Below are 19,829 nucleotides of genomic sequence, written 5' to 3' on the forward strand. Positions count from 1 at the left end.
CCAGGCACCATATTAGCCCTAAAAATGAAAAGACGAATAAAATACATTTTTCCAGCTTTGTCAAGTTGGAAGGAACAACGTTGAAACAATAATTTCTATAAAAGAGTGAAAGGAACAAAAAGTAGGTGTAGAACTGGGTTTTGACATAGTGTGGTAAAAGGAATGATTCATTGTTTTTAGAAACACAAATGCCAAGAAGGCCTTTTTGCCGTTGATGGTGGTCACACCAATCCAAAAAGCCCTTTGTGATGTAGGTATTTCATTACAGAAATAATCCATGTTCGTTCTGGAAACATGAAAATATATAGACAAAAAAGAAAAAAAATCTTTATCATCCCACCACTCAGATCACAATGAACTATTATTAATAACTTATAATAAACATTATAAGAATGTGTTTATGATATATATTCACAACTTTTAAAAAATAATAAAAGCCAAAACAATATGTGAAAACATGGGCTTTGATTCAGATCATTCAAAACCAGGTCTTACCACTTATTATCTTCACGACCTGGCAATCTACTTAATCTCTCTGAGCATCAGCTTTTTCATCTATAATATATGGGTAATGATGCCTACCTTAGTGGAGTGTTATAAAGATAAATGATTTAATAGAAGTAAAATTCTTCAAGAACAAACTTGGGAAGTATAAAGCACTTAACAGCTTCATTTTTCCAACAAATGTTTATTAAGACCTCTTTGTACTAAGAATTTAGCCAACATCAGTGAATTAAATATGGTATTTATTTTAAATATTATTATCGATAGTATAATGTTCTAGATGTCTTTTCATTTAATATAATATATGTCTTTTCATTTCTATGAAAATAAACATAGATTAATATACTCATTTTTACTGACTGCACAGCATTTCAAGGAGAAGATATAACAGAGTTTATTCAACGAATCGCCTATTCAAAGGACCTACAAAGATGGCTTCTAATCTGTATTATAGATAACATTGCTTTAAATAGCTTTGTACTTTTGTCCAATTGATTTTTAAGGATATATATTTTGAGTGGAATTATTGAGTCAAAGATAACAAACATTTTAAAAACTTTTTAACACCTGTTACTAGCTTGCCCAAGGAAAGCTTTCAGTGTTGTGTGGGCTGTCATTTTTTTATTTGGCATTCTAAGGGAAAAATAGGTCAGTGCCCCTGACTAAATAGTCAGTTATTGCATATCCTAAATATTCTTACAGCACACTGGTGTGCCTCTTGCAGTACATCCATGTGCCTTGTCACACTGGTGGAAAATCACTGCTCTAAAGCAAGGCATCTTTGGGGCTAAATAGATTTTAAGGACCAATAATTTTAAAAGAGAACTTTGCAGGTAATCTATAGTAAAGGATATAAAGAATAAGGTTTTTTTTTTTTTCTTTCAACTCTCAAGCATATTCTAAGTAGTTGGAGCACTTCTGAAATGTTAGCATGCACATTTCCATGATCTACATCATCAGACAGAATTTTCAGAAAGGCAAACCACTGTTACCTCTTAGCCCACTCTGCAAATACCTACTCAACCTTTCTATTCCCATGAGAAGTACAGAATGACAGGTTGCTTAATGCAAAGTTGTTGTTTTAAAATAAATGTATGTAAAAATAAACTAGAACACTTGTTTTAAAATGCTTGTTTCTAGGAGTAAAGGGTATCTACATAGATTTTTGTTTCTGTAAAAGCAGGTTGGGCATGAAGGATCTGCATTCTAATGAGCATCCCCAGCTAATTCGGATGTAGGTAGTCCTCAGACTACATCATGTTGAACAACTCTGCTGTAGACCTTTGCTACTCAAAGAGCTGTTCATGTATAAGCAGCAAAAACATTACATGATGCTTGTTAGAAATGCAGAATCTCAGACTTTACCCTAGACCTACTATACAGAATTTGCACTTTAACAAGTTTCCTGGACAATTTTTATGTACTGTAAATTTTTATAAACCCTGTTTTGTAGGATAACAGTCAATAAATAATCTAGGAGTAGATGCAACACCAAAAAAAATTTCCATGAAAAGTAGAAATCCCATCCATTTTGTTTTGGAGACCTTGAATTCAGATAATACTGGATACTGGGAAGATGCAGCAAAAGGCCTTGTATCTCAGATTTTTTCCAGCATCAATTGAGTAATCTAGATGAAAAAATAATTCCCAGAAAGATAAACCTGTGGCATATAGGACTCCTTCACAAACATTCCAGGAAAAGTAATGAGAAAAAATGAGCTCTGAATGGTCTATTAATAGTTCCCTAGTTATCTCCTTCTGCTTATATATCAATTTCTAATTCTTTTCTAAGTATAAATGACTTTATGGGTAGTTGCAGCATAAAAAGACTGAAAGAACTTGAAGGATGATCAATAGATGCTAAATGAAATAAAATTGGTTTTGGTTTTAGTTCTCTTGTCAGTTTCTATTGACCAGACTTTTAAATTGTAAAATTATGCAGTTGGAACTAAAAGTAAATAGCGGCAATGATGGAGCTTTTATTTAGCATTACTAGTTGATATTTTCAGAGGTGCAAACTTGGTAGAAATACATCCTATTGAGTTACAAATTTCATTGTGTTAGTCTCTTTCGAAATCTGGCTAAAGATAACCATCTTGTAATCAAATCTGAACATTTGTTAGGAGGTCAAAACTTTCATTAAATAACTAAATAATTATTCCGGATCGTTATGGTGGGATTTGCAATAAACCCAAAGGGAAAAAAATATGTTGGATCAAGTAATAATTTTGTATCCCACAATTCCATACTCCCCCAGGGAACCACCAGGTCAATTCTCTTCAGATCACTGGGGGAAGGGACAGGACAAAGGGGAAGATGGGAGCCTGTGTAGTAAGTTAGGGTAAGGTAAGGAGAATACTTCCCTGTCAGTCTAGACTGGGGAACCATGGATTGGTCAGAGGGAGTGGAGCCACTGCAAATGTGCAAAATCTTAGAAGGTTAAAACCCACAGACACACAAATTCTCTCTCTGGTTGCACTTCCTTCGATCCTGCTTCTTTGCACTCGCTTGTTTCATGACCGCAAGTTAGCCTGCCCTGTGGCCCTAGAAGCTCCGTGGCATGGCCATGTGGAAGCTATATGTAATGGACTACAGCTGGGAACACAAGTTAACCTAGCCAGATGCTGGACAGGACTGTGCAAATGTGGAGCAGAAACTCTGGGCAACAGCTTTAATTCTAGCTCTGCTGAAAACAAAATGGGATTTTCTTCCTTGGCAAGATAGAGGGAGATGGGACCTTGGAAACTCAGGGGTTTAATTCCACACAAATAAATGTCACTCATTCTCCCATGCAGGTATCAGAAAATTCCTTTTCTCATTACATCTCAAGAAGTCCATTTCCACCAGCAACAGGTGGGGATGTGGAGAGCACCCCACCAATAACGAGCCTATCGGTAACCAGTATTGTGGTTGGACTAGTTCTTGTGATTACTATGATTGCAAGATCTCCTCCAGCAAACTTTGAAAAGGTAGAGGTTTATTACTTACAAAACCTGGAAATTATACAGCACACCTGGGGCCACATAGCGAGAGCATTTAGAGCCTAGGGTTCTGTTTTTATTGGGATTGAAGGTGGAAGCCTGGGATTCCCTGGGCTCATTCTTTATGATGAACTTAACACATAGCAGGAATTTGAAGCACAGGAAGAGAGCACAAACAGGTAGCCCACAGGTCAGTTCTTGAAATCAACCAAGATCTCTAAAACAAAAGAGCCTCAGTTGGGGGAAGGCTACCCGGCTTTTTATCTAGTCACTGGTTGGCAAGGAGTTTATTCCAGATAACCATCTTTGAAGGAAGTGGATGCCTCTTTGAAAGGATGCCTGAACAATCAAAGCTTAAGTCACATTTGTATTACAAAAAAAAGGGGGGGGAGGGGTTATCCTTCAGTACCATCTCACTATTTTTGATTCCTTTGTTATTAACATTTTTCTTCAAATCAATTTACTTTTTAATCAAAGTTATCTTTTAAACAATTTACTTTTAATCTAACTTTCCCTAAGAAATAATTTCCATAAATTAAACATTAATATAAACAAATTAAAATGAATTAAAACTTTTAAGTATCCATATGCCACTTAAAAACATCTCATGAAACTACAGTGTTTGGCAAATCCTGACGTAATAGGTGTTCAATAAATATTTGGCAAACTAAGAAATAAATCCTAACTTATTTTTACCATCTTGTTTAGGAACTTGAATAGACAAGATTCAAATAGAGAAATTTATTGCCTATTTATAAGACTTTGTCCTAGATCATCAAATCAACCATATTTTTTATTGTATGGCATATGTTTAATTTTACGCAGCTTCAGAGTTTACCTACTTATATTAAATCAAATAATGTTTTGTAGCTTCTCAGTGATCTTTTTTTTTTAAGATTTTTTACTGAATTTTAGACAGGAAAGGAGAGGGAGAAAAAGAAAGAAACATTAATGTAAGAACAAAACATCAATTGCCTGCTTCCTGCACGCTCCCTACCAGGGATCCATCCTGCAACCAGGGCATGTGCCTTGAGGGAGAAACTGGCAACCTTTTGGTGCGTGGGACAATACCCAACCGAGTCACAGCAGCCAGGGCCCCAGTGATCCTTTTCTATTGATCTTTCACCTTGAAAAGAATTAGATCAGAGAGAAAACAGGAAGTAGTCCAAGGCCAGATTCTTCTGAGTAATTTGATTAACTTACCCCTCAATGAATACTCACTGTGTGTAAGGCATTATGCTAGTTTCTGAAAAGGCAGAGATAAATAAGATTTAATATGAGGAAACCAGGCAGTTATACAGATACATATAATTCAGGGTGATACACATTTCAAGAGAGATATGTATCAGGTCCCAGGAGTACAAACCAGTGAGTGACCAACAGTGCCTGAGGACAGCCCAGTGGAGGTTTCGGTGGAGTCAGGTTGTAGCTAAGCCCCAGGATCTGGCACCTTAATAGGCACTCAAGAATCATTTTTAAAACAATGCATAAGTGAAGAAATAGAGTCAGATGTTAACTACTTGGATTAACAGAAAAAAATCAATCCAGAGCTAACCTGTCCAGCATGTCAGACAAATGTTTGAACTTTAGGATAAAATGACATGAAACATGGGGAGATATTGGAATATTTTCATTTAATTTTAAACCATGAATTCTGACACATTTCTTTAAGTAATATATATTTAATTTTCCAATGTGATTTCAAAGGATGAATTATTTCAATTCTTAATTCAAGTGAGGTTTTTGGAAAATTATAAGATGAGGTGGAAGACCTGTGATCTAATGCCAGCTCTGTTAGTGACAGGCCACTTGTTCTTAGTCAAACCACAGCATATCTGGGCCTGAATTTTTCTCAGCTTTGGTGGCATCCAACTTCTGATTCTAGTTGCAAAAGGTATTCAGAACCCAAAAACTTCTCGGCACCATCACTGCTACCGTCTTGGTTCCAGCCTCCATCATCTTTTGCAGGGGTTACTTAAACCTGTTAACCTGACCGATTGCTTCCTTTCTTACCCCATTCACTCTCCTATCAACTCAGCAGCCAGTCTAATCTTGTTAAGTAAAGTCTGGCCATTCCTTTGCTTAATATCTTTGAATGCCTTCCCTTATCATTCAGAGCCAAAGCCATGGTCCTCACCGTGGCCATCACCTACCCACCCCTCTCCCTAATCTCATCTACCCTCACTTTCCCCTCCTTCATTCCATTCCAACCATAGGACCTCTTCTGTTTCTTAAAAAACAGCACCTTCCACCCTTTCTGTGGTTTATTTTTCTCCACAGCACATACCACCATTTAAAGTACTATACATTTTGTCTTATCTTTTTGTGTCTTATTGATCTCCCCATATTAGACTGTTAGTGACACAGGGCAGGGATTTTTGTCTGTCTTGTTCCTGCGACTCAAAGAATGTCTGGCACATAAAAACCCTCAAAAATATTTAATGAACAACTAAAGTAATTAATGAAAAGTAAAAAGTTTGGATTAGCCTTCTGTCTTGTTCTACTCTTCCACAGTTGCATAAAGCACAAGTGTCATTATAGCGTTTAAAAGATGGAGGAAACAGGAGCACTCATCATCAATAATCTAGTCAAATATTATGGAATACTTTTATGTCTTTATTTAACCACATAGATGAAGGACCTATTGATCCCTTCAGGATCCGTCACTGTTATTTAGAATATATATGGAATAAGTGATGACATTCCCATTTTTAATGCAAATGTCATTGGAATTGCAATCATTTAAAAAGTAAATTCTCATTAAAGGCATGTTAATACTAAAAAATATAATCACCTTTGAAAAAGTTTTCAGCTCTCATTCACTTTGAATGTAAAAAGTTGACTTTTTAAATTAAGTTTATTAAGGTGACATTGGTTAATATGATCATATAGGTTTCAGGTGTGGGTTTCTGTGTTACAAAATATGTCTATTGCACTGTGTGCCCACCACCCAAACTCAAATCTTCTCCCATCACCATATATCAAGACTGACTTCTTTTTAAATAAAGTTCAATAATAGGACGCTACTAAAGCCATTGAAATGTCACAGAGCCGCGCAGAGCTAGAAAGTAACTTGAGATCATTTGGTTTGTAACTTTTCCAGAAAGCATGTGAATATCTGAGCTATTCAGGACCCATGTATTTCTTAGGATAGGAACACATTTAGATATATCTATAAGAAGCATTATGAATACTTTCAGATAATAGACCTATGCTTTAAATTTTAATATGAATGCTTGACCTCACATTGATTTTCTCTGCTGCTTCAGCACCTATTATTACAGAAATATTGGGTTTAACTTTCATTTTATATAAAACCTGATGAATGAAAAAGATAGGTAAGTAGTAAACTGTAGGTTATTTATAGTCAAGAACTATTAGTCTGCTTTAAAACATCAATTCTGAAAGCAGTTTTATTTAGAATGCTAAGATTAGAATAGATTAATGATATGTTCTCTGTAATTATATTACAATTTTTAAATTTGAGTAACAGCAAGAATGACATAAAGATTCTGTCCTTCAATTATAAGGATAATCAAACTTTGTTTCCAAGTGATTTGCGCATCTGAATCAAAACTTTTAAATTGAACATTGCAAATTATTTAAGCAAATGTGACTGAGTTTTTGAAGCAAAGTCAATCCAATTGAATACTTTCCTCTGATTCACTAATTGTGTTAAGTAAATCACTTTATCTGCATTCTCCATACTCCGTGGAAGCACTTAGGGTGAAAAAAACCTGTTTCAGGCCCAGTTCTGCTTCTTTAAAATAGTAGCTTTATTTTTCTAACCCTCAGTTTCCACATTAATAAAACAAGGAAAAGTTACTGTCAGACAAAGTCTTTGCAAAGCAAAATGCCTATAAAAGTACTTTGTGACCATTAATATACTATAAATATAAAGGGCCATCATGATTATTAATTTTGATATTAGTTCTGCCAAAATAGCCCATAAAAGTCTAAGCAAAGATTATGAAATATTGATGAAATAAAGAACTATCATTTTTGCTAAGTTAGTTGTGAGTACACAAAACACAGAGTTTATTCTTATAGTATTTATTTTATTAATTATTGCATTATTCTACATACAAACAAATGTAAATCTACCTTTGCCCACCCCTGTATGTCGTTTCTTTTCTCAGTTCTATATTTCTTTGTCCTTATAACAATGTTGCTCATTTTTATACTGATTATAAGTAGGTTTTACAATATTGATTCTCATTTATTATTATTAATAGCTAACATTTATTGAGCTAAGCTGATTATGTGTCAGACACTGTGGGAGAATTTTATATGCATTAGCCTGTTTACTTCTCAGAACAACCCTATGAGGTAAGTACAGTTGTCTGACCATTTAACCAAGGAAGAAACTGAGACAGGTAAATGTCTTGCCTCAGTTTACAGAGCTGCAGATGGAGATGCGATTTAAACCTTCGCAGCCTGACCAGATCCTGTACTTTTAACCATGCCACAAGGGTTTCACACGGTTGCCTGCAGTACTTTCTAAGGCGGACTGATAAAGCTTACGTCTTTATTACTCAACACTGCTAGTAGGATCTTTAGGTAGTTACCAGTGTTCTCAACTGACTTGGGCGAGCACCTTCACTCAGGATGGTAAATTGCATCAAGGAAACTACTTAGTGTCTTAGTTGGCTTGGCTTTTCACCCCAATTTTTCTAGCCAGGTATAATATTCCTTAAGCTTATGAAGAATTCCATGGAAAGGATTCTTATCAATGATTTAAACATTTAAATGTTGTTTTTATATGTCTTAGTTCTATAATATAGGATCATAGAGTCCAAATATGGCAATTATATTTAGAATTCTTCAGCTTTCTGAGGAACAATTTCAGTTTTGATGACCCTTATGGTCATAGTAGAAGATATCAGTTTGATGTCTTCCAGCTACTTGGTGCTAAAGGAAAAACTGCTAGTAATGTCCATTGCCGCATTGTTTAATATACAGAACTTAATATGATTGGAAAGTTGTACAAATCAGAGTTCATCTGGTTTGATGTATAGGCCAGTTGTCAAGAGTATAAGCTCTGCAGTGAGAATACCAATCCTCCACTTACTTTTTGAAGGCTCTTAAGCAAGTTACTTATACCCTAGTGTTTATCTGTGAACTAAAAGTGTTCTAGTTTTGTTTAATTATGTTGCTGTTAGTTCAAGCTGAACAAAGACCGGTCTGTTAAAAATAATATATGTAGTTGTACTTAATTTCATCAGCCCTATTTTTTTCTTTCACTACATAGAATTAGTCTTAAAAGTGAGAAAAAAAATCACATTAAATTGGAAATAATTAGTCTGTGTTAGACATTCAGTTAATTGACCAAATGGAATATTCCTTTCACCAGCACAATATCCTTTTTGGGTAAATATTGTATATGTATAATAGAGGAAAGGGGAAGAGTGAAGAGGTCTCTAAGTAACTAATAGCGGTATTAACCTTTTAATCATAAACTGAAGATAAGATGGTCATGAGTGCTAAGGAGCAAGACAGAGTCAAACATTATATGACTTTGTAGTATAGCCCCTTGCAATAAATGTGTGTAAATAAAAAATAAAACACGTGGTAATGGTTCTTAATGTTCAACCAAAGTTAAATCTGTAAGTTTCTATTGAGAGATCTTACTTTTACAACTTCACTGCTAGATAACTCAATCCTGGATGGAAAAGGTTCAAGGCATTTACAAACAACTCAAAAGATGGATTTGTCCATTATATTAGCATATACAGAAAACTAAATTTGTGCAAAATGCTGAGTGGGCAGAAAGCTGTATAAAGCATTGCCTTGGCCCTACTCTCTTAGGACAGTGGCATCCAATCAGGAAACTTACAAGTGGGCTGAATTGGGCCTAGGGAGCATTGGGTTAGAGGAGATAAATGCCCAGAGAGGGAGTACCAAGAAGCAAGAAAGTTGACAATCATTTCCAAGAGCAAGTTCAAGGCAATAGGGAAGAGGAAACCACAGAATTCACACCCTTAAAAGCCAGAATTTGAGAGAGGAGATGCTCTGGAGTGCCAGCACCAGAAGAGTGGGTAGGTTTGAACACAGGGAAATTAGAACTTTCTAGGACCTACTATACTATAATTTTTCATGAGTTCTCTGTAGTTGTGAATAAACAAAGATGTTTGGAAGAGAATTCACCCCTCATCAGGGAGGCTTTGCTTATTACTTCAACATACATGGTACATTCTCAGCGTTACCTAGAAACAGTCTGGCCATCCAACAGATTTTAGTGTGTTAGAGGCAATAACAATGATCTCTAAGCAGGGAGCAGAAGTGCTAGAACCAGTCGTAACTTTAACAATGCTGTTGATATATCAGTGTGTTTCTGGGAAAGGGTTGGGGATCTTTGGCTTAAAATAGAGAGGTATATGCAGCTCATCCAAGGCTGTGAAGGATCTTGTCCATGGATATTATTCAGTTTCTATGACAGGAATAAAAACCCACTGTGAAGATGGAAACATTAAGTATTTTATAAACTGATGCCATTGAGCATTTGAATTTACAATAATTTCCCCATACTGTAACTCCATGTTTACCAATATTCATCAAATTACATCCTCACTTCCTTTATATTTTGGTCATATGAAGAAAAATGTTCTGGTCATATATAAATGATAATGCTGATCAAGGAGATCAAAATAGTGTGAATTAGAAACCAAATAATTGCCTTTCTTATTTTATGTATATCTGACTCAGGAAGATGGCTTTATTCTGATAGTTCCAACAAACGAAGTTTGTAAACTTGCAAAACTGAAGACTAGATGCTGAGCTGTGGGAAAGTAACCAAGGACAACGTTTTGTGGTGAACACTCTTGGCGAGCATCTAGCCTAATTTTGACTTTGAGACCTGCCTTCAACAAACTTCAAACTTATGACTGATAATTACCCACTGAATTGAAGATGTTCAGATAATTGTGTTTTTAAAAAAATAATTTGTATTGTTTTTATTACAAAAGTAATATATGTAGAATTTAAAAATATATGAGAGCACAAAAACTCAAAATTTAAAATTGCTTATAGTAATAATTAACAGCTTCTGGCTCCTTACTATGTTTCAAGAACTGTTCTAAGCGCTTAAATGTATTAACTCATCCATTTCTTAAAGCAACCCAATGAGGTTGGAACTACTGTTATGCTTATTTAATAGATATAGATTTCTCCTTCTTCTGTTTCCTTTTGGGAAACAAACAAAAGTAAATGTGTGTGCATGCGTGCGCATGCGTATGCACATCTGATGAGCTCTGTGGAAACTTGGCTTACATTTATAAATGAACACAGTATATTTAAGAGGACATCAGAAAATTTAGGAAGCTAGGATGATTAATAACGTATTTCACAAAGCAAATGTAAAGATTTTGCAATGATATTTACATGATTGAAAGTGAAAATAAAAATATTTCATTCCCTCCCTAAAGTTTTGTGTCTTTGTTTTGTGTTACACCTATCTCTGCCACCCTTCATGTGCATTAATTACATTTAATGCATCTAGCCCCTAAAGTAATCATGAAAACAGAACAATAAACATTTAGATGATAAATTATTCTAAAAACTTATCCAAAGCAAAAAGCTATTTTTAAAAAAAGTGGTAGTCAAATTCTTATTGTATTAAGGTTCACCCTACAACCTCATCTTAACTATTTCCAATGACTCTGTTTCAAAATTAAAATGTAAAAGGTCACATTTACAGGTACTAGGAGTTAGAACTTCAACCTCTGAATTTTTAGAGGGACACAATTCAACACATAACATCTGATAAATAAATTATACCAAAAGTTGCTAATATAATTTTCTATTATATTTTGGGGGGTAATTTTGCAGCTTTTGAATATGGTACACTCAGTGCTGTCATTCCAGAATATGACAAAGACAGACAGAACTCAGTTGGACAACGGTTTTTCTACTAAAAATTGTTAGTTAATATATATATATATAGAGAGAGAGTATTGATAAGTTATTTTGCATATGCAATTTCTAATGTCAATCAGAATATGTGAACACTGGCTTTATATCCAATGTTGTGCTAAGGACTAGTGAAAAGCAATCACAAAAATAAACAAAAAAATACTATATAAAAGATTATCTGATTACAAGTACAATGTATTAGGGAAATATGAGTAATAGTAAAATATACACATAGCAAATATTTAAGAGCTAAATTTTGGCAGTGACTGGAAATATTGAAGGAGCACAGAAAAGGAAAATTCAAATGAGCTTTATTAATACACGAATGCTCTGAAAAAATCAATCAGAAAAAGAGAAACATTCTAGTAAACAAGGTTCATGGATGGGGAATTGATTAAATTATGCTATGTCTCTCTCTACCGTGGAGTACTCTGCCATTATTACAGCAAGGGCAGATCTTCCTGTGCTGAAATGGATAGAGAGAGAGAGGTGAGACAAAACATTATTAATGGCTGAAAACTTTAAGGACAGGGTTCAGAAAATAGAGAAGAGAAGGGTACTAGAATGGAGGGTAAATTTTACTTTTGCTTTTATACCTTTCTGGGCTGTTTGCATTTTATAATGTGAATGCTTTACTTTCGATCATTGTTTGGATTGAGGATGCTCATTTGTCTGGAGATGAGCTAATTATACTTCTCTGTTCAGGATATGTTATCATTTGACCAAGCCTCTGTCGTTTTGTGTGTGTGTGTGTGTGTGTGTGTGTGTGTATTATTCCCATATTCATACTCTGTTCCTTTTGCCTTTCCATAAGCCATCACTATATTATGTCTAACATACATCTTTTTGTTTATATGTAACTTTACAAAACATGTATTGTTGTGAGTGCATAATTATAAATTTATGTGAATGATAAGGTTATAGCTCCTTTTTTAACTTACATTATTTACCAGGTTTCATGTTTCTGAGGGTATCCGTGCTGCTCTGTGACGCACTGAACCTGCTCCTCCTGTGCGCGTCCTACAGGTGCGTGCCCTCCTGATTTACCTCCCCCCTCTCCCGGGGGGCGCTGGGTTGTTTTCACAAGTAACACTGCAGTGAATATCCTTGTGCAAGTAACTTTATTGACCACCTAAGAATTTATTTGTAATAAACACTCAAATGGAAATGCTAGGTCATGGTTTACATGTAAAACTAATTTGCCCAAGTGGTGCCAGCTGCTCTCCCAATGGCAGTGCCCGTCCACTGCCCACAAGTGGTACACTAGGGTCACATGGCCCCATATCTCTCTTCACACTCAGCAGCATGCAGTTTTAGAGTGTTATCTAGTCTAGTAGGCATACAGTTATACCTCATTTTTAAGCTTGAATTTCTTTGATAACTTTTAAAAAATGTAATGAAGAAACATCCCCGCCCTCCAAATCTATTAATATCTTTTCTTTCATTCTGCTGCCACTTCTCGTAGAATCCAGCTGTGTGCTTTCACTTACCCAAACTTGTATATTTTCCCTACAACCTCACACTCATCATCTTTCAAAGCAATATACAAAGTTCACAGATGATTAGTGCTGAGAAGAACCTTTTTTTTTTTTAAGTATATCCTTATTGATTTCAGAGAGAGGAAAGGAGAGAGAGAGAGAGAAACATCAATGATGAGAGAGTCATTGATCGGCTGCCTCCTGCAGGCCCCCTAATGGGGATCGAGCCGCAACCCGGGCATGTGCCCTGACCGGGAATCAAACCCCATTCGCCTGTATCCTAGGTCGATGCTCAACCGCTGAGCCACGCCCGGCCAGGCAAGAATCTTGAAGATCTAGAACAATGTCCTCATTTTAAACCCAAGCAAACTCAGGTTTACAGAAAATAGTGATTCACTTTATGAAAATAAATAAAATAAATAATAATATTATTATTTAATAAATAACATTAAAGGGATGTAAGGGACAGAACCAGAACTGATAAGCAGCAAGTTGCAGGATAGAAGAGGCATAGCTTTGGAATCAGACAGAAAAATGAAACTAAGATGGTTGGAATAGTGGACTAAGGCTTCCCAGGAGGAGATAAAACTGAAACGACCCTTTGAAAGATAAAGAGAGAAAAAGGGGATAGCCATTTCTGCAGTTAGATGGTGGGTAGCCAAGGAGCACAGCTCAAGTATTTAAATAAATGCTGTACCCAGCGATAGGTATCAAGAAAAGGAAAAAAGAAATTTACACTCACAGTTCCTCCACCCTAGGAACTATGTGAGGATTTGAAATTAAATCAATTCTTGAACCAGCAATAAAGGAACGACTGAATTTTCAAAAATTAAGGAAATAAGAAACAGAGAGAGAAAGGGAGAAAGGGAAAGAGTAGGAGAGGGAGGAAGATAATTCAATTGGTAGCAGCATGAAGGATAGCAAAGGAAATAAATGAGAGGATTCCCAGGTAGCCTTGGGAGTGAGCTGGTAAGGCTCTGCACTAGGTGGGAGGAATGGGCATGAGGAGGAATAGCAAGCTTCAGTGCCATTTTTAAGGGGGACAATCAGACTTGCTGACCAGTTGGGGCAAGCTGGAGAGCTAGGAAGGAGCTTATCATGAGCAGGATGATCTTGCAGTGACAGCTTTCCAGGAAAAATAGCTGCCTTCTCAACATCTGCAAGCACCTGAGCATTACACCTGGATTCTTCATTTCCATGCCTTGGTTTTAATCCTTAGGAAAGTAGGCCTTGGGGTACTACTTGTGATTCTAAATGGAATAAGTAATGATTTAATTCCCAGCCAGTAAAGGGCAATCCAAATGACTGGCTCCACCATTTCCCCAGGGCTAGTTTGTAACCTGGGACAGAAATAAGCTGTGTGTATTAAATCAATACAATCACTCACAAGTTAAAAAAAAAAAAAAAAAAGTCATTGCTTTGGTGGCTGTGTATTGTATGAACTATTTCTGTTTCTTAATGGTTTGCTTTCTTCAAATGATATAAATCTGGCCACAATTGCAGAGTGAGCCAACACCAACCAGGGTCTAGGTGCCTTGAACAAGTGTTCCAAGACAATGTGATGCAACTTACAATCCCTTGCCTGCCCACTGGGGTGTCACAATGACTGGGTTTTCTAAAAGAGACGATTGTGTAACATGTCATGGAACTCCCTGCTTTCTTCCTTTCTGGCAACCTCAGTGGGGGCTGCTCATCAGAGCAGACTAGGGAAAGTGCTATGTGTGCCGCCCAGAAGGCACTGTTGGCCATCTTGTGGTCTTTCCCTGCTTGACCATACCAGTGACAAAAGCACTGTCCGCCATAGCATCTAAGATGTGAAAAAGAATTAATACAGAGTATATCTGTGAAATATAATAGTACACGTATCTGTCTGATAAATTCAACCTGTCTGTTCCCTCAGGTGAAAGGTAGTCTTTGCTTATAGCTCTGGCATAAAAAAATTTGTTAAGGATTTTATTGTCCCTGGTATAGTCACATATACATCTCTACATTAAACATAATGTTGAGGGAAATATTTGGCTAGATCGGTCTCACATTTCTGCCATTGTGACAAAGAAAGATTTGGGGGACAGTTAGCCTTACCCAAATCTCAAAGTATTCATTCTCCACAGAATAGAAGATTTATCTCAGATTCGTATTAGAAAGTGTGTGAACTGCTGGACACGCTCACATCCACATCCACACACACCCTGCATGATTTTGGTTACATGTAACAAAATGCCCAACTCAGTAGGGCTTAGGCAATAAAGATCTTTCATTATTTTACCTAACCAAAACAAAAGTCTGAAAAGAGAACCTCCCAGGATGGTGCAGTGTCTCTATCTTTCTGCTGGGCCATCCTCAGTCACCCTTCAAGTCACCATATGTCTGGGGAGCCCCAAGCATCAAACCTCGTATGGCAGTGATACAAGCAGGAAAGAAAAGGCAGACGAGATCTCCCATCTTTTCCCAAAAGCCCCTAGCTCACTGTACTTCCCTCTCCTTGGCAGGAACTGTCACAAGCCCATCCCAGATAGATCTTTGCAAAGGGAAATGGGATAACTGGCTAGTGCCCCACATTTGTCCCTGCGGTTAGGTAGATTGGTCCCAACTTTTAGTAAGAAAGAAAGTAAAATGGCCTTTGGTAGGCAACTAAAAATGTTTGCCATTACCTCATACTTCTTATTTGATTCCTTCCACCTGTTTTAAACTTTTGGTAATGCTTCTAGTGCTGAGGGTTTTGTTTGTTTTTTAGATTGTTATTTTATTTCAAATCATAACATTTCAGAGTTCAAAGGAACTTAGGTCATTTAGTTCGGGGCTTTTCAAAGTTTTTTTTTTTTTTCCCTCTTTTAACTTCAGACGTGTAACTCATCAAACAAATGCAAATAAATGGGAGCATTTAAAAATGAGCTGGTGGAAGTGACACCCCTCCACCCCAAAGAAGGGGGGCCTTACCAGCCAAGGGACCTGAGGCCCCTCTGAAAAGCTAGGGCCCTTTGAAATGCAATTTAAAAACCATATTTCTCCTCCAGTTCTCTCATTTTAAAGAGCTGAGTTTCGGAGAGATAAAATCATTTGAACTTGTTTTTCAACAGGTTACTTAGGATTATAGTCTAGATTTTCTACTTCCCTAATCTCTTTATCTTGTATGTTTTATAATCCTGTAATGTATTTGTCTTCAATTCTTTTCTCCATCCACGTACTAAAAAGTCCTTAAAAATAAATTTTAACAGAAATTCTTACATTATTTCAGTAGCCTTTTATAATCTTTTTCTTGATATATAATGTCCTGAACTACATGCAGTATTTCTGGTGCAAGTACACAACGATTTATTCTGTTATAGGCATAACATTGTGGTGGCTAAGCATCTACCTGTTAAATATGATACTATATGTGTTGTAATCTTTCCATGAGCCTCAGTTTCCTAATTTATTAAGTTGAAATAATTATAATTCTTACCTCACAGGGTTGCACTCCATGTGTGATGTACTTACATAGCCCAGCTCATAGACACTGCTATGTGTTTACTATTATTTTCTCATACTTTCCCCACAAATCCTCCACGGCCTTCAATGACCCTGAAAATTGTTAGACATTTCCTTCCCAGAGACAAAATGATGCCTAAATCCAGAGCCTTCTATCTTATATTTAGGATCATTTCCATAAGTACATTTTTTTCACTTTACTTTCTCCCTTCACCTATCCTTGTTGTATGGTTTTCAATTTTACTTCCCATGGAAACTAAGGATAAAGGATCAGACTCATAGTGTTAAGTGTTGAAAAGTCATTCACAATGAAAGAAGGGGCATTTTAAAGAATTAGGTCACTTGGCTAGAATCACCAGCGCTTCAAAGTTCTCTGTTCACATCACAGAGTTCCCATTTACCCTTTAATTTCTCAGGATCCCAGTTCCCCTTCACTGCTACCTTGCCCCTACTCCTAATTCCTGACAAATATCATCATGTATGTGTCCTAACAGCTAAAATTATTAAAAAGGGGGGTTGTTATGAATTATCGAAATGTCTGAAGATACAGCTAGGTAATTGTGCAATCCTGTACATAGATAACAAAATTTTCATTTGCCACCTTCACCAAGGACAGCATCAGAAGACTCTCCTCATAAAGTTCAACAGAAATTAATGAAAATTTTTGTAAATGTTATTCAATATTTCTGATAATTATCTAATCAAGCATTACATTACTTTCTCTAACATTGAATATATAAATACTATATAATTACAGAAAAGAACCATTACTCAGATAGAAACATCTCTTTTAAGCATGTTTGGAGGCCTTTAGCTCCCGTAAGCATTGGTGGTTCAGTGGTAGAATTCTCGCCTGCCACGCGGGAGGCCCGGGTTCGATTCCCGGCCAATGCAACTTCCTATTTTGCTTCCATTTTCACGTGCGCGGTCTTAGGTGTTCAGAACAGATTCAGTAACGACATCGAAACGCTTAGGTTCTGTAAAACAAGGCGAGTGTTCCCTTTCACTTTTCCATCGAGCAACCGAAAGGGCTGCTTTTCTAAGCTTCATTTTTACTTCGAGCTACCGAAAGGGCTGCTTTTCTAAGCTTCGTTGTTTGTTTCGGCCTCCCTTTTAGATTGTTTTTAGGCGCCCTAAACCGGGTGAGCAAAAGTTATGTGTGGTAATGAAATAAACTGTGTCGTGGAGTTTAATAAAAAGCACCGGCGGCTGTTTGGAGATGCCGGGGATTGAACCCGGGACCTCACACATGCGAAGCGCGCGCTCTACCACTGAGCTACATCCCCCAGCCGAGGACGGTGCCCCTGGTAGAGACCTTCATTCATTCTATCCGCGTTAGTAAAATTCTGCATTACTATCTCAGGAGCTGATTCTGGTGCGCGCCTACGTAGCACGTTTCTACTCTTCCTACGCCCGTTTTTATCTGCTCTCCGCGGTGCACCCGGGCCCCGTGCAGCCCGGAGCGGGGGACCAGCGAGGACCCAGCGGCCTCTGCGCACCCTGGCCCGGCGCCTGCCGCTTGGGGACGGCGAATCGGGCACCACGGGGCGGGAACCCTCGGCGGGCGCCGGCCGACCAGGACTCCCCCGCGGGCTTACCGCGCAGGCGCGGGCGAGTCCGGAAGTCGGGCCGCCTCCTTCGGGCGGGTCGGGACTCGGACTCCAGCCGGGCCGGCCAGTGGGGCGCCGCCCAGCACCCCCCTAGCGCCCCAGGGGCCCGGTTCCTGAAGCGGAGCGGTGGGGCCCTTCTGTGCGCGCTCGAAAACCTCAGGAGCTTAGCTGGACAACCGCCACCCCCGAGAGAAACCCTCATTCCCGCAGGAAGGCGCGTTCGCGCCAAACCCCTGCGAGTGTGCAGTATGTGGGGTTCCAGCAACTCTTGGGGGTGCAAATGATTTCGCAGCGGGCTCTTCTTTTTCATGGGGCCTAAAAAGAAAGAAGACACCGCGGCTCTCTGCGCAGTTTAATTACATGCAAATGATGGTGAAGTCAGGACGGGAGACCTGCTCGAGATGTATTTTTTTCTGTTTGAGATGTACACCTGGGACCCCCCGATGGGTATGACAGTCACGCCGGTCACGGAACACCTCTGTGTCCTCTATGTCCTCGCCACCAGTCGCCCCCGCAGCCCCAGTGAAGAAACGCTCCGGGCTCCTCTCGGAAGCTGCCTGTCTGCAGGCGGCCTGCTGGGCACCTGGCAGGAGCTCTCTGGCGCTGCAGTTGGGGGGGGGGGGGGGGGTGCCCCGCCCTGCCCGGGGCGGGTTGAACGGACACCACCCCACCCGAGAGAAGGTGGGTGGCAGAAGCCTCAGGCACCCCAATGGGTCGGAGCAGGGGGCAGGTTTGGTGTCAGGGGAGCTGGGTCAAATAGATGGTCAGCAGGCCCAAAGCCAGAGCAGAAAGCAGAAGTTTGAAAAAACTGGGTACACCACAAGCTTCATAATGAACTCCTGGATTAATGTTACTATGTTTGCTTACAGTAATTTAAACAAATAGTGGCTCCTAATCAGATTTTGTTTTTAACTAGAACAGGCCACATGCTGAGCTAATAATACAATAACACAGAATGTAGTTAAAAAAAAAAAAAAAGGCCACGTCATTGGACAGTCATTAGGGAGCTCCACTCCAAGCCAGAACATTTCCAAAACAACCCCTGTATTCTATCCTGAGGCCCTAGAACATGAACATCAGTTGACTCTGAATCAGGAAACAGAGACAGGGCCATTTTTCCATCCCAAGGTTTTCACCGTTGCAAGTTACGACTGTGATGTTAAGTTAATCGGAAAATAAGCTGGTTTGCTTCTGGTGACCTCACCTTGACATACTCTTTAGGGTCCCTTCCTCAGGCTGCGGCTAATTTGTCCCTTACCCGAGGCCCTCCTTTGTTTCTTCTTTCTCAGGCAATTCTGAAATTTCAGAGCAAAAGCCAGAGAAGACCCCTTTCAAATGACCACTCCTATTCTACCAGTCCTAGGTCTAACTAGGTGCATTTGATAAAGGAAAAAAAAGCCAAGCTCTGAAGCCAACGGTGGAGGAGAAGTTGATGTAATGGACTGGCTTAACCCAAAAGAGAGCAGTGGGCTTTTTCAGCCCCTGTGGTTGATGGGAAAGATGAAACAGGAGGCACACTTTTGGATTAGGGGGGGTCTGTTCAGGAAAACTTGCTGGATTGCAACTATTCTGTATGTATATAAAACTGTACCAGGCCTGCTCACAGGTGAAGAGAGGCTGACCAAGTGTCCAAAATTATGGAGTATTAAAAATTCCAGTTCTGACAGTTGCTGGCAGAGGGTGGGAGGAAGGGGATTAAAGGGTGCAGACTTTCAGTTATAAAATAAGTCATGAGGATGTAAGGTACAGCATAGGGGAAAGAATCAATAACATTATAATAACGATGTATGGTGACAGGTGGTTACTCGACTTGTGGTGACCACTTTGTAAGGTATATAAATGTTGAATCACTATATTGTACACCTGAAACCAATATA

At 38.4% G+C, this 19,829-nt stretch overlaps 2 non-coding genes across 2 annotated transcripts; one reads left to right on the forward strand and one right to left on the reverse strand.

Moving 5' to 3' along the window:
• The first annotated feature begins 17,165 nt into the window (after positions 1 to 17,165).
• Positions 17,166 to 17,236, forward strand: TRNAG-GCC (transfer RNA glycine (anticodon GCC)). Its single transcript has one exon. It is a non-coding gene; the product is annotated as a tRNA-Gly (tRNA).
• A 320-nt stretch (positions 17,237 to 17,556) lies between these two features.
• TRNAA-CGC (transfer RNA alanine (anticodon CGC)) lies at positions 17,557 to 17,628 on the reverse strand. Its single transcript has one exon. It is a non-coding gene; the product is annotated as a tRNA-Ala (tRNA).
• Positions 17,629 to 19,829: the final 2,201 nt, after the last annotated feature.

This window comes from Miniopterus natalensis, chromosome 8, assembly GCF_054644295.1.
Source record: "Miniopterus natalensis isolate mMinNat1 chromosome 8, mMinNat1.hap1, whole genome shotgun sequence".
Classification (NCBI taxonomy): Eukaryota; Metazoa; Chordata; class Mammalia; order Chiroptera; family Miniopteridae; genus Miniopterus; species Miniopterus natalensis.